Source organism: Chlamydotis macqueenii, chromosome Z, assembly GCF_036417535.1.
Source record: "Chlamydotis macqueenii isolate bChlMac1 chromosome Z, bChlMac1.mat, whole genome shotgun sequence".
Classification (NCBI taxonomy): domain Eukaryota; kingdom Metazoa; phylum Chordata; class Aves; order Otidiformes; family Otididae; genus Chlamydotis; species Chlamydotis macqueenii.
In genome coordinates this window covers 66704589-66718254 of record NC_141593.1, presented here as the reverse complement: position 1 = coordinate 66718254, position 13666 = coordinate 66704589, and the positions used below count along the sequence as shown (strand labels likewise).

Below are 13666 nucleotides of genomic sequence, written 5' to 3'. Positions count from 1 at the left end.
ACTAGAAGTGGAGGGCCAAGGGTGGTATCTCTGCAAAATACAGGTCTTGGAAGAAAAGCTGTTAGTTACACAGAAACCAAGACCTTCACCACTGCAGGTCAAGCTGGATCAGTTAATCTGAAGCACTTAACTGCATTTCAGCATTACCTTGCTCTCTGCCTGGTACTATTTAATAATCCTGCTCTTCCAAAATTGTGTTTGCTTTACAGGATGTCTCATGTGAGGGACTCTTCTGCTGTTCCCACTTATATGAGGCTTTGTCAAGAAGTTTTTAATGAAATGGGATGATACAAGCAGATCCATGGAAGTAATTTTTGCTACCCATGATACTAAATTCAAGTACATGACTGGTTCTTCTTTGTTAGGGCAAATGCCATTCCTGGGGATTCAAAGACTAGTAGAAGGGTTACATTTTTCTCCAACTTATCTTTTACAGTTCTCTGGAGGTATCCTTTCTTTTTCACGGAACTTTTTTTCCTCGCCTAGTTGAACAAGATGGCTTTCAGCAATCTGTATCACCATAACTAACTAACTTAACTGCTTATTATTGAAAAAAGTTATTAGCTTCTCTATAAACTCTTCTGGCCAAACATTTTGTAAGAAGTTATTGTACATAGTTGAAAATTACTGAACTGATAAGAGGAAAATTAAGGCTGGAACTTGTGAGGGAGTTGAGTGCTTTTGTAGTGGATAATATTGGTACGCACCAGGTACCCCAGGCAGCATAACCGGAACCTCAGCCTCTGTTTGGCTCTTGCTGCTGTAAGCAGATTTATCATTTGAAGTTCTGCCCACAGCAGAGCCCTTCCTGAAGAGAAGATCTTCCTTGTATGCTGCTTACTTTCTTTATAAAAGACAAAACAATTGCTTCTCCAGTGCTGCCAGGGACAGGTAGTGCAGTTCTTCAGAGTCAGCTGGGTGTGCTTTCTTTGGTTATCTGGATTAGAGCCTGTGCTCTCCACTAGGATTTTCTCTTTCTGGGACCAGTTATTTACAGCCTGCAATCTCTCTGACACTCAGAAACCTATCTTTAGAAATATTATTGCATCAGAGAGGGCTTTTCAAGCTAATTTCAGTACTTTATTTCTAGTGCTTGGTGGCAAATATCTGCCCTGACTGACTTCCCATGCAGGCACTCTGATTTCACCGGACTGGCTTGGGGTTTAAGGTCCTGATCCTGAAAGCACATGTGGATTTTTCTCTAAGGGCCTTGGTGGCCCTGCTTGCAGTGTTTGTAGCTGTCAAGCTGTGAAAGTTGTTCTTTGACATCAGACTGGATTTAATCTGTTTTAGTCCACGGATTAGAGGACCCTGCTTGATGCTGGATGAGAGAAAAGAGTTGCTTTCCTTTTATTTCCCCTTTCAATTACAGCTTTTAAATACTCTGAACACTGTCTACAGCATTCAGCCCAGATGTTTCCTCTGTAGGAGTTGTAATGAGTAGAGAAAATGGAGACAGGCAGACTACCTACCGTGGTAGCTCTTGGATTTGTTTATACTTGGTAAATGTTTGGCACATTGTGAAGATAAATAAATCATAGTATTTCCAGCTCTGTGAATTCTAAATCCTGACGTATAAAATAAGTGAAGTCAATAAACAGTGTGTGATCTTTCAGTAGCTTCTCCGTGTCTCTTATCATCATTTCCTCCTTGTATTAAACAGTGCTTAAGAATAGTGTCTGTAATCTCTTAAATACCACAGAAAAGGAGACTCGGAACATCGCAGCTCTTCAGGGCTTGTACATGCAGCTAGAGCAAGTATTTTCCAAATTTCATCATCAGCCAGGAGGCATAGAAACTAGTGTTTCTCTCCTTTTCTCTTTTAAATGATAGCAAAGACTCTCCTCAAATTGACTCTATGAGTTGAAGATTCAAAAAGGAATGCAGATAGCACGAGATTTGCAGCATAAGTTAGAGCAGCAAAAATGGGAATGACATCTCTTATGTTAAGGGCTGTTTTCTTCCCAGGGTGGTGTAAGTGGAAACTATCTATCTTAGTTAACTCTCCCAATTTACTAACCCCCTGATGGCCTCCAACTTCTGTAACAAAAAATCCAGACTGAAATAGCAGCAGTGGAGAATTTCCAGATGTCAGCCCTGCTCCCAGTGTGCAACTGCACATGGTCTTTAACAGATTCATCACTTTACCCCATGCCCCTGGTAACTTAACCATACCTAACAATACAAAATTGCCTAAGTTGGTCAGCAGAAGGAAGGATTTATTCTGTCTCCACACCAATTTGTCTATGAACTCCTATTTCTCCAGGAATAAAGATGCTTCTGTAACTTAGCGCAGCGTGTTAAGAAGAAACCTCTTACCACGTAACAAAAACTGAGCAGCACAACAATCTATTTAAAAAATTGTCAGGGTTAAGTAATCTCATTTTCTTTAAATTAAAAGATTTATTTCCCTCACTCCAGGGAAATATAATCATCAAGACGTTCTGCGGGTCCTAAACACCGTCCTTCATTTCAAGCCATAGGATGCTTACAAACCACAATGCAGTGCTGTCTAGAGGTAACCACACTGGCTAAAGAGCAGTACAGTCATTTTAGCATGGGATTATGCTCAAGCAAATTGATAACCTCTATCTCATCAGGGCTAGTGAGCTTAACCATCTCCTCCCTGCCTGCAAAAGCTACCGTATTGCTGCCAGTGCTGGACCAGACTCATCCATAGCTGGAGGGAATCTGTAGCCAGTGATGCATTACAGACTATGGAAACACTCAAAAAGAAAGCTGAACTGATTTGTCATGTCTGAGAAAATGACCCATTTTTGCTCTTGTCTCCTTTTTTCCCTCCACCTGTTCTTCTCCCTTTGTCCTCCCACCTACAAGCAACCAAACGTGCTACTGCTATATCCTTTTTTCCTAAATCACGGCAAACCCATCATTCCCAACAAATGCCTCACTGGTGTGAATCGCCAGTTTTGATTGCAATCTAGCCTATTTTTTTTTCTGTTTTGTCAGTGCTGTTACAAGCAGAACCTCTCCCAAAACTGTAACAACAAGAAGATATTTTGTGATGCTGCGTACCCAGACCATGCCACTCATTCTTGTAGACTTTTGAACAGACACTAGCAGATGCACGACCACAGTCCCATGAAGCAGGGTAGTGCTAATCATCCTAAACTGCAAATGTTAAACATGAAAAAACTTGGACCCACAGATGTATTTAGGTACCTACACTTCCCATTTAAATCAAGGGGATAACATTGTCTCTACATACCTTTGTAGATCTGGAGATGAAGGACTTTTTGTGAGGTTATGCTGAACTGCGCAGAGCAGCAGCAATTGGAAATGATGTTTCCCAGGACCTGGACCAGCATCTTTATTAGTGCTCAGTGAGTCCAGAAAGCTTGCTTACTTACACTGGGAGGAACTGCTGTGTATAAGAGACAGGAGCCAATTCCCTTCTTTCTGAGGCAACTGAGTCCCTAAGTTTGCAGATCAGTGTCTGCGCAGCAACTTTCTCCTACCTACCTCCCTCTCTCTGCCAGCTGATTATTCCCTTTGCTCAGTATTGGGTTATATGCTGAGAACTTCCCTTCTCCAAGTCTGATATAGCAAACTTTACTTCTATACAAGTATCTCCTCCCTTGTCTCATCTGAGAAGGCGGTCGCCATCAATTAGGCACTTGCGACAATGAAGCAGGTAGTTTTTCTATTATGGGTAAATGTGGATGACATTTTGCACAGCTGTGTAATCTTCTGTGGTTTTGTAAACTCCTTAGGGACCAGCCTGTATTTCCCTCATGAGCAGTTACACAGGATTTGCTATGTGACTGTGTGCAGTGCAATGGACATCCAAGCAGACCTTCTGGAGCAGATGGGGAATGCAAATGGAAGTCTTGGGACAGTAAATATTGTTATTAATATCTTGTCCCTTTTCCTACAGTTATTAGCCTTAGAAGTTTCTTCCTGTAACCTCAAAAATATCTCAGTGTGAAGCAACAAGTGCTGCTGAGTTGGTATCAGTATTGAGGGATCAAGGGCAGGTTGTGAGGGTCCTGCAGGAAAGTAAGGGGCTGTCTGAAAATGAGCTATTCTACTTCTGCTCCCTGACAAACTACTGAAACATCCTGAGTGTTGAACTTTCAGAATAAGCACCTATCTTCCTTCTGTTACTACTGAAATAAAGCAAAAAGAACAAAAACCTGAGACAGCTGGCCTCCCACATGCTGAATGCGCCCTTACTCAATACACTAAGTCATTGACCTGTGGGGAACCACTCCAGAAGAGTTTCAGAAGAGTGCCATGCTATCTCACAAGCTGCTAAGCATTTTTTTTTTCTGCCCACATGCTATGAAGGTGGGAAAAAAAAAAAAAAACCCACACTTTTTTTTTCTTAAAGATTTTAAAAGGGGAAATGCATGGAAATATTTTGTTTCTGAAACTTCACTAACAACAGCAATATCAAAATTGTTTAGTTTTGTCTTTGTGTTTCCTTGAATGACTCAGTTCTGTGCAGTGGACAAGTTTTCAGCTGAAAACCTTCTCAAGGCTATACAATTACATGAGATAGAATGAAAACAGAAGTATGTCACAGGCCATGGTATGCACAAAAAAAAAATGGAATATGTACCTGACGTGTCCAAGTGTCCAAGCACCAAATCAGCTGCACATGATAATGCCCTTGTCATTTCATTATCTTCATGCAGACACCTCTGCTAACTCAGGGTCATGATCATTCCTTTTGCCATGTTAACACACCTTCTGCATCAGGAAGGTCTTTGCAAAACCGAAGAAATTTAAATAGGTATGATCACTTCTCTCAGTCAAATAAATTCTAGTCCTTTGGTGACAGAAACATACCATTCTCCAGGCATTCAGAGAGTCTTCTATGACAGAAAAAATAGGCTTTCTGTCACTCAAACACAAGTAGGGAAAAAACCCACTTGAAGCCCCACCCACCGCAAAATTTTCAGGACTAAATTTTAAAGCAGCAGAGCAAAGCACATGGCCATTTTCCCTTCTGTGACACTAAAAAGTACCACACTGCAAAGGCTCGATACACATGTGCATGTGTGTGCATATACATTTACTAGTATGGCTATTGGGTGAAAGGAGCACAGGGAGGGCACTTATGCAGCAATGGACAATTTCTGGTGAGTTTCTTAAATGGCTGAGTTTAAGCTGAATTTTTAAATTTCTGAGAAGGAAGGTTATGATGTCTGGCTACGTTACCCATCCTATCACTGTTCTAAGCTCAGGTGACTATAACATCTTGGGAAAACATCTCGGGTTCTTTCTTTTTTTCCCTACAAGTCAGACTATAGCAAGCTTTTCCCAGTCCTGAAACACAGAGGACACTGTCTGTAATAAGCCCTGAAAGAAAACTGTACACTGTTTATTTTGTCAGTCCTTAAATTCTTTAGTGATTATTTCTGGTGAATTATATATACCATACGGAATACTTTCCTCAGTTAGGAAATAAGTTGACCCAGAACATAATGCCTTGCTGACCAAAACCAATCCTTTATCTTCTGCAAAAGGAAAAGATGCCACGTCATCTTAGAGCAAGAGGGTCCCCAATATGGTTGGCAAAGTATCACAAGAGAAGGAAAGAGAAAAGATAAATGAGACAGTAACAGGTACAATGAGTTAATATGTGTTGAAGCATCTAATAAAAATAACAGTCAGAGCAGCAGGGCACAGAAGTGGAGGAAAGAAAAAAAAAAAACCAACAACTGTGGAGTTAGTACTTTACTTCTTTTAGTGAGAGAGGCAGCTCCAGTGTCGTACGTTCCTGAGATCACAGAGCGTCTTGAAGAGTGGTAGTTAGAGAGAACACAGTAAAAAGACACAGAAGTAGGCGCAGTGAAAAGGCAGATTTATTTACTAGTAATACTGTACAGAGAAAAAAAAAAAAAGAGAGAAGCCACAGTTACAGCATGGCTGTTGCTGGCAGTGTTCTTGGTTTTTTATTTTTGCTTTTTTTTGTACTCATTTTTTTAATCTGAAGAAAAAAACATAACAGTCAAAAAAGTACACTTAAGGTTACAAAGTACAGCAGCTATCCCCAGCAATTCTAATCCAGTGTTAGCACAGCAGTTTTTCTCCAACAAAATGGGATTTTATTTACATTAGCTCACAAAGAAAGTGGGAGACTAAAGCTTAAAAAAAATTCTCAACCACAACCTACATTCACCATAAAAGCTGCATTTCACACAACATTTTCTTGAACCCCTATAAAGAGTCATTCTTCATCTATGGAGTGAATGTAGTCAGGAGGGGCAGGAAACCTTCAGAAACCTGTTCTTTGCCTTTGTCCTGACCTGCTTTGCTTGGCTACCTTTGCTGCACTCAGATTCATTCAGTGGCCACTGGAAAAGCAAAGACCTTCCAAACAGATTTTTCTCCTGCATCTGCCCCAAAGCAGTGCCTACATCCATACTTGCAAAATAACAGGGAAAAAATTCAAGCCCATCAGAAGGAAAACACCTTAGCCATAGACACCAGCTGATCTTAACGTATCCTCAAGGCTATGCCTAGCCACCACAGTGCTTAAGTATGTGTTACACTTCAAGCAAGTGCTTAAGATTAGAGCAGCATAAGCACTGCGTTCAATTGAGACTTTATATGGTTGCACAAAACGTCTTTTATTTTTGAGTTTGCCTCTCTCTGACCAGCACATTAACTTGGAGGGGTACCAGTAGCTTCTTGGCAGCTAATTTTACTGACAATGCCCTGGCATGCTGGATCAGTCTGTGGTGAAATTCACATTTTCTCCTGGCTCCTTTACCCTGCCAGTAGTAACCTGACAATTAGGGGGTGGATTGCCTTCTGCTCCTGTAAGTGTCTTCTGGATGCTGGTATTTTATGTGCTTAGCATATCTAGCTCACAAGGGCTTGGAGGGCTTGGTGCATTCCCACAGGAATGGGAAGAGAGACAGCAGAATTACTTAAACAGTAAGATTTTAGTGGAATTCAGTGTTTGGGCAACCCAAGGGATGCCATATGAGTAGACAGAGAGGGTGCTCCTGAAATACCAAATGCCCTAGGGATCTAGGAAAATGCAGGAAGATGTCCAAACATCGAGGATAGGACACTGTAATTTCTTTTTACTTGGGGGTTAACGGGCCTGAGGTGAGGTTTTTAACTCTTCTTCCTCCTATTTTTGCTTACAGGAGATCACAAAAAGGGAAGCAGAGCGGGGGGGGAGGAAAGGAGCAGCTGAGCAACGGTGTCCAGAACCAGAGCCAGTACAGAGACGGGGACAGGCAGAGTCTAGAGCAGAGGTGTGCAGAGGGAAAAACGTGGAAGAAAAACTTACACTGCCTCTTTCATGCTGTGTTTTTGTGCAGGAATGAAATTCACCCCTGCCCTCTTCAGGCACTGGGAGTTTTGAGAGTTCCCAGAGGGTGCTCGCCTACTTTCAAACACAGTCAGCAAGGAGACGATGCTCTAAACCCCTCTCTGCAGAAAAGTGCACTAGTTTCAAAACACCGTTTAAAAATCTATCTAATTAAAGGATCAAGAAGACACACTTAAAGCAGCATAAGCCTTTCTTCTAGCATGTTTTTTAAAGAACAGACCCTATAAGCATTTGTGCATGTGCTTAAATTTCACTTATCTGGGTCATCCCATTAAACTAAAAAGGGCTGCTTGGGTGCTTGATATTATGCTCACGGGCAAGTCTTTAGGTCTTACAGATGTACTGAATAGATACGCAAGGTCAAAATTCAGGTATGAATCACTAACATACCAATGCAAGTTAAAAATGTACAAATATACCCAAATTGGTGGACTTCAGTTACTTAGCTAACTCTAAAAAAATAAATAAAGTTTGTTGGTTTTTTTTTTCAATTTCTCAAGTAGATTAATTCTTAAATTAAACCCCTAAATCCTCCTTTGAGAAGAATTTGGGAAACAATTGCAGAAAAGCTTGGCAATGCAGTAACAGAAAAACCCCTCAAAATAAGAGAAGATTTTGCAAACTGGAGGAAGAGGCTCAGAATTCTTCACAAGTTTGCCCTTAAGAAAAGTAGCCTATTCTTAATCCACTGAACAGACTAAGTGGAACCACCACAGGAAAAAAGCTATAGATTTTGCAAGACTCTTTGAACCCATGAGGAAAAAGGCTCAGTATTATAATACTTGGATTTAAATATAAGTGGGACATTTTTAAGAATTTCATGCACCCTTGTCACTATTTACAAGCTAAGTTATTATCTTAAGTTTATATTACAAGTTGGATTTATATTCTCTTTGGACTAGATGACAATCCATTTATATTCTAAACTTTATAAATTCAGTCATTTTATACAATTTACTTACTCTTTTACATAAAAAAAATTACAATCCACATTTCTGTTGGATATTGTCATAGCCTGCGATCTCTGATTGAGCTCAGCACTACAGTTTATTCTTGCTGCCTAGGAAGCTCATGAAACATAATCTGAGCAAATTCTCAACTATCTAACAGACAGAGAGAACTGGTTGAAACTAAGTGAGTTTAGAAAAAATAAAGACACCACAGCTCAGCCTGTGGGGAAAATCCTCTACTTTGTTGAAACAATTTTGTTCTGCTCTTTCCAGTGGCACTACCTCTTGCATTTTGAAATCTCATGTTGGATAAAGTATGACAAAGTGAAAAAAACATATAGTTCTCCTATTTAGCCATACCTCTCTACTGAAAGTAGGTACTATTGCCTACTATGTTGGCTTTCTAGATAAAGGAGTTTGTCTAGCTATAGAAAGCATTGGTCCACCTTTTTTTTTTTTTCTGTGAAATAAATGTACTTCTTTAGCTGTGTTCATAGCAGGTATATTGGATTCTACTCTTCTAACTTTACCGTTTAAAAAGTGTTGTGATCCTGCTTCCTGGATAAAACTGTGGTTAGGTCTACAAAAAGTCCCAAGAAGCTCAGCATTGTCATAAATATATGAAAAAGTTCAAAGGTGCAATGTCATGGGTAGGATGATATTCAGAAACTCAACCCCTATTTAGGGTTTGTATCTCATTACAAAAATACTTATTCCTTAAAAAAATACACAAATGTAAAATACTACGTTTTCTATCATATCCCCGCTTACTTTCCAGGTATGCCATTTGGACGTTGGACTACATCAAAAGGTCAAACACCTTTTATTTCTCTAGCAACTCTGTACGCTATCTTTCTGCTCTGATTAATTTGTTGTATCTCTATAATTTTAATCAGTAGTGAACTTAGGTAGAAAGGACTAATGTATTAGCAGTCAGGGAAGTCCCACTTAATATTTGTGCACAGATACCACCGCTGTGGTAGCAATGCTGACTCGGGACCTGCTCATACCAGATGCTAAGCACCATTTTGTTTTGTGTTTTTCTCAGCAGAAGTAGCAATGCTTAGAGTTAGCCTCTAGGATTACACCACTCTAGGCAAACTCAGGAGTGCACAAAGCCGGCACAAGTACACAAATAACACTCAAACTACATGCTGTGGTAATCGTTCATGCCCTGATCTTGCAGACACCTACACACATTCCGCCTGTGAGCAGTCCTGTTGACTGAAAGAGTCTACTCACAGCAGAATTAGGCATATGTGTTTTTGTTTGCAGGGCTGAGGTCTTCTATTGCACTGGTAGAGGTACACTTCATGGAGAAGGGCTTGTGCACACTTCTCTTGCTGGGGATTGAAAGATAATGTTGTGTTTATACAGCTTTGGAATACAGCCTGCACTTTTTGGAAAAAAGTAAGGAAAAGAAAGACACAAAAAGAAGAAGGAAACCCAAGAGTGCTAAGGCAAACTGTCAAATGGCACATCATACCTACTTTGTCATTCATTTAGATAACATCACAAAGGCAGACCAGAGGAGTTCTGTAAACATATACCATACAGTACATCAGCCACAGGAAATTAAAAAAAGAAAACAACCCTGTAATTCTTTTCTTTCTGTATTGATATTCTTGTAATTGAAAGAGATTGCCTAGCCACTAATCATAATGCTGTGGTTTTGATTTGTATTTTTCTTCTGTTAAAAAAAAAAGAAAGAATGGAAGTAAAATGCAGTGGTTTGCAAACGGAATAGTCCCTGAATGCAAATGAGGGACGACATGGAAAGTGGGTTCATAGAAACTTATAAAATACAAAATATAAAAAAGTTTCATAGGTTATTTTTCCCAGTCTAGGAAAAGATACACTGAAAAGAGGTTTTTTTTATTTTTGTTTTTCTTACAAAAGTTAAGGCGAGCAGTTTGTTGTGGCAAAATGCTATCACTGAACCAGTTTCTGACTCTACTTTTTTTGTATCCCCTCATGCTGAAATTGAAAATGTACATGTGATGGCATAAGTTAGACAGGGAATTTGCTTAAAACAATACAAAAAAACCCGCCCTCCTATAATGATGCTTACAAAAATCTCTCTCTGCTTGACTGTAGAGTGGACCTCTTCCTTCACACCTGATTGTGCATGAATTTCCACAGACAGCTTCCTATCCAAAGGCGAGGGAGAAACAGATCCCTCCGAAGCCCAAAGCAACCCTGGAAAACCAGTTTACATTCATCAGCCTAGGCTAATGCATTTGAATTCCCATGTTACTTGGCTGCAGGCTAATGGCTGGAAGGGACAAGCTGAGGAGGATGATTGGAGCACATGTGTTTCAGTTGACATAGCTAAGGCCCTCCAAGTTCAGACCAATTTGCTCCCGTCTCATGTTTTTCCTGACCTCAGATATGGAACTGCCTTTAACCCGTAAAGACAAACCCTATGCAGACAAACCTTTAGCTTTTCTGGCTCTTTTGGGGCCTAGTTAATGATGGAGTTGATACAAACACATGAAGAACACTGGCCTTCCTAGGCACTCAATGTTAGCTACAAGTAGTGAGCAGTAGGTATTTGGCAGGTTTAAGGTTTAAGGCTTGTGCTCTACTTCTAACCACTAAAGGGCCACTTCTGGACTCTTGTGTGCCATCATCTCCCTGCCATGTTGTGCCTCAGGTGGTGCAGTGGTCTCAGACGTGTTCTGGTCCCAGCCTCAGCAAGCATCTCCCAAAGCTGACTGCTGAGGGAGTCATCCCCAATATACTGAGTCTGTGCTGAACCAGAAGGTCATCTGACAGGGGAGCACGTGGCTGAAGAGATGCATGGACAGAGCAGGTTATGGTAAAGATGACATCCCAAATTTCCCAAGCAGAGGGCTTTGGGAAAAAATATCCATGGGGAGAGGAGTGACAAGGGGATAAAGATTGGGTTGGGAAGACACTGGGAGCCCAGGGTGGCCATGAAGGCGGCATCACATCTAGAGACGAAAGGGCGGTGAGTAACGAGACAACCGGCCAGGCCAGGAGCAGTTGACTTCAAGATTTGTTTTTGAGCATTACTGGTGAGGTGAAAAGGCCCCAGAGTGAGAGAACTATTGCAAAGTGCACCCGGCTCCCACGGCGCTCATGGGGTAGTGGCAAGATGGAAAGGGCTTCACCCCTTGCGTTGCAGTGCTTTGGGGTCCTAAGCATGCCTGGGGACAGCCTCGCCAGGCTACCCTGGGGTTGAAAACTCAGGGTCTCATTTTAAGAAATGTTGAGATTTGTAAAAGATTAGAGTTTCTGGGGAAAAAAAAACAAACCACACAACCCAACCAAAAAAATCCAAAACACACATTACTAGTTTCCAACAAACAGCCACCACACCTATTGTCGCAATGCAGGGCTCTGCGGCCCTTCCCCTCTTTGATAAAACTTAACTAAGCCTGAGTCAAGGGATGATGTGCAGAGCTTCTGTGGGTGAGTTTGGTCCTTCTCCCATCCAAAAGCCCCCAGGGGAGGCAGAGGGAGTGTGTGGAAGTCTATTAATTTCAGCCACTGCAGCAGATGTGGAGGCCAGCAAAATTTCTGCAGATGTCATACAGATGTGGCTGTCTTTTCCTACTCTCTGCTTGCTTTTTTTTTTTCTGTCACCTGAGCAGTGGTGAGAAGTTACCTTGATCAGCTTCATACTGATGGCTGAGTGACCTAACACAGGAACTACCTTTTCCACTTTTTTTTTGTGTGTATGTTTTCAGTGTGCCTCATATTACCACCACCATGAACAAGTGTCTTTTTTACTGGCACAGAAAGAAAAGAGTACAGAGCAAGAATTCTGTTTAATCAGATGCTCTGAACTAACAATTAATGCAGTAAAAGCACCATCCAAGAAAGAACAGAAATATCATAGGAACCACCTCAGACTGCAAAGAGGCTTTTTGTTGTTTTCTTTCTTTCTTTTTTTAAACTTTTTATTTTGTTTTTCAGTTGCTGTTATTGATTTTTAAAGTCTGATAGTTTCAAAGACACTTCAAAATTATCTTCGGTTTTAACACTATCAGAAAATATAAATCCTAATTTTTAGTCTCACTTCTGGAGTTATACATACAGATTAGCTCCACTCGAGTGAGTGAAGCTACCTTTAAGCAAAACCGATGTGAGACAAGAATCAGGCTCATAATATCTCGCCATGAAAAAGCTGGCTGCTTTTTCGTTGTAGTTAGAAGAATCAAAGGATCAAGAAACAAAGAAGTCAACTGATTTTGGATGCCTTCGCCTTTTTACATTTTCACCTTGAGTTTTTTTAACAGGCCTGATTTTCAGAGAGCACATGAGGAAAAAATTACTGGAAATCAGGCCTCTCTTATGTGTCCCACACCAGAAAATGAAGCACCCAAAACCACCAGCAGTTTTTGAAAATGTTAGCCTTGCAGCTGTAGCATCTTCTCCCAAAACAGCTGCTCTGATAAAACTCCAGTGCACCTCCACAGGAGTTTTACCTGGGTAAGCAGGGCAGGATCAAGCCATCACCTGTCATTATGTAGGTGCACTGGAAGTACACTCTGTGAGAAATTACACTTCCCTAAGAATTACAGAATAAAGCTCTGGCCCTGCCCCATTCCCAGCACTGAGAATTTTGTCACTGAATCCAGTGGGAACAAGGCCAGGCTGTAAGAAAAGTTCATTTATATTCTAAGGAAACAGCAATATCTCTTGTCTACTGGAGTTCAGCAGGAAAACTTCATGTATAAACATTGGCAGAATTACCGAAAGGCAAGTAATTAGATCAGTGACTCCATTTCAGTTGCTGTGACAGCTGCATCTTTTTCATGTCAAGTTAATTTCAACTGTAATTTGGGGAGATGAAGTACACATACAATACTGTAATCTGGAAGATTTATATAAGGCAAAATCATCATTCATACATTTTATAGGAAGAATAATTAAGGTCCACTTTTGGTATCACCAATAAGCAGAAATGGCTGATGGGTTTTTCTGACACCGCAAACTAAAGTGGAAAGTTACTATAAAACAAAAGTATGCAAACATTTTGGAAAAGACTCATCTGAGTTTTAGCAAATTAAAACAATAAAATGATCTAAGCCTTCCATCCAGTAAATAAAAAATAAGATCTATAAAATAATGTTTAAATGTGATTTTTCTTTAAAAAGAGAAGCAATATTTTTTTAAGGCTCTCATACCTGGCTGCTGTGAAACTCAGACTCCCACAAAATCCTAGGAATCTGATCAAGCCTGCCAGATATCCAAAGAAAAAACATAAAAAGTGTTTTCATTATATATATATTATATATATATATATAAATCAAATAAATATGAAAACATTTGTTCATTTCCCATTTGTCTCCCACTCTGCAATATTAAGAAAAAACAAAACAAAACAAAACTCCAACAACAAAGAAAGGAAGCAAAAAACCTCCCA

General features: G+C 40.3%; 1 protein-coding gene across 3 annotated transcripts in view; it reads right to left on the bottom strand.

Moving 5' to 3' along the window:
* Positions 1 to 13666, bottom strand: part of PALM2AKAP2 (PALM2 and AKAP2 fusion) — a 275724-nt gene that overhangs the window by 130106 nt on the left and 131952 nt on the right. The gene's annotated exons all lie outside the window — the stretch shown is intronic.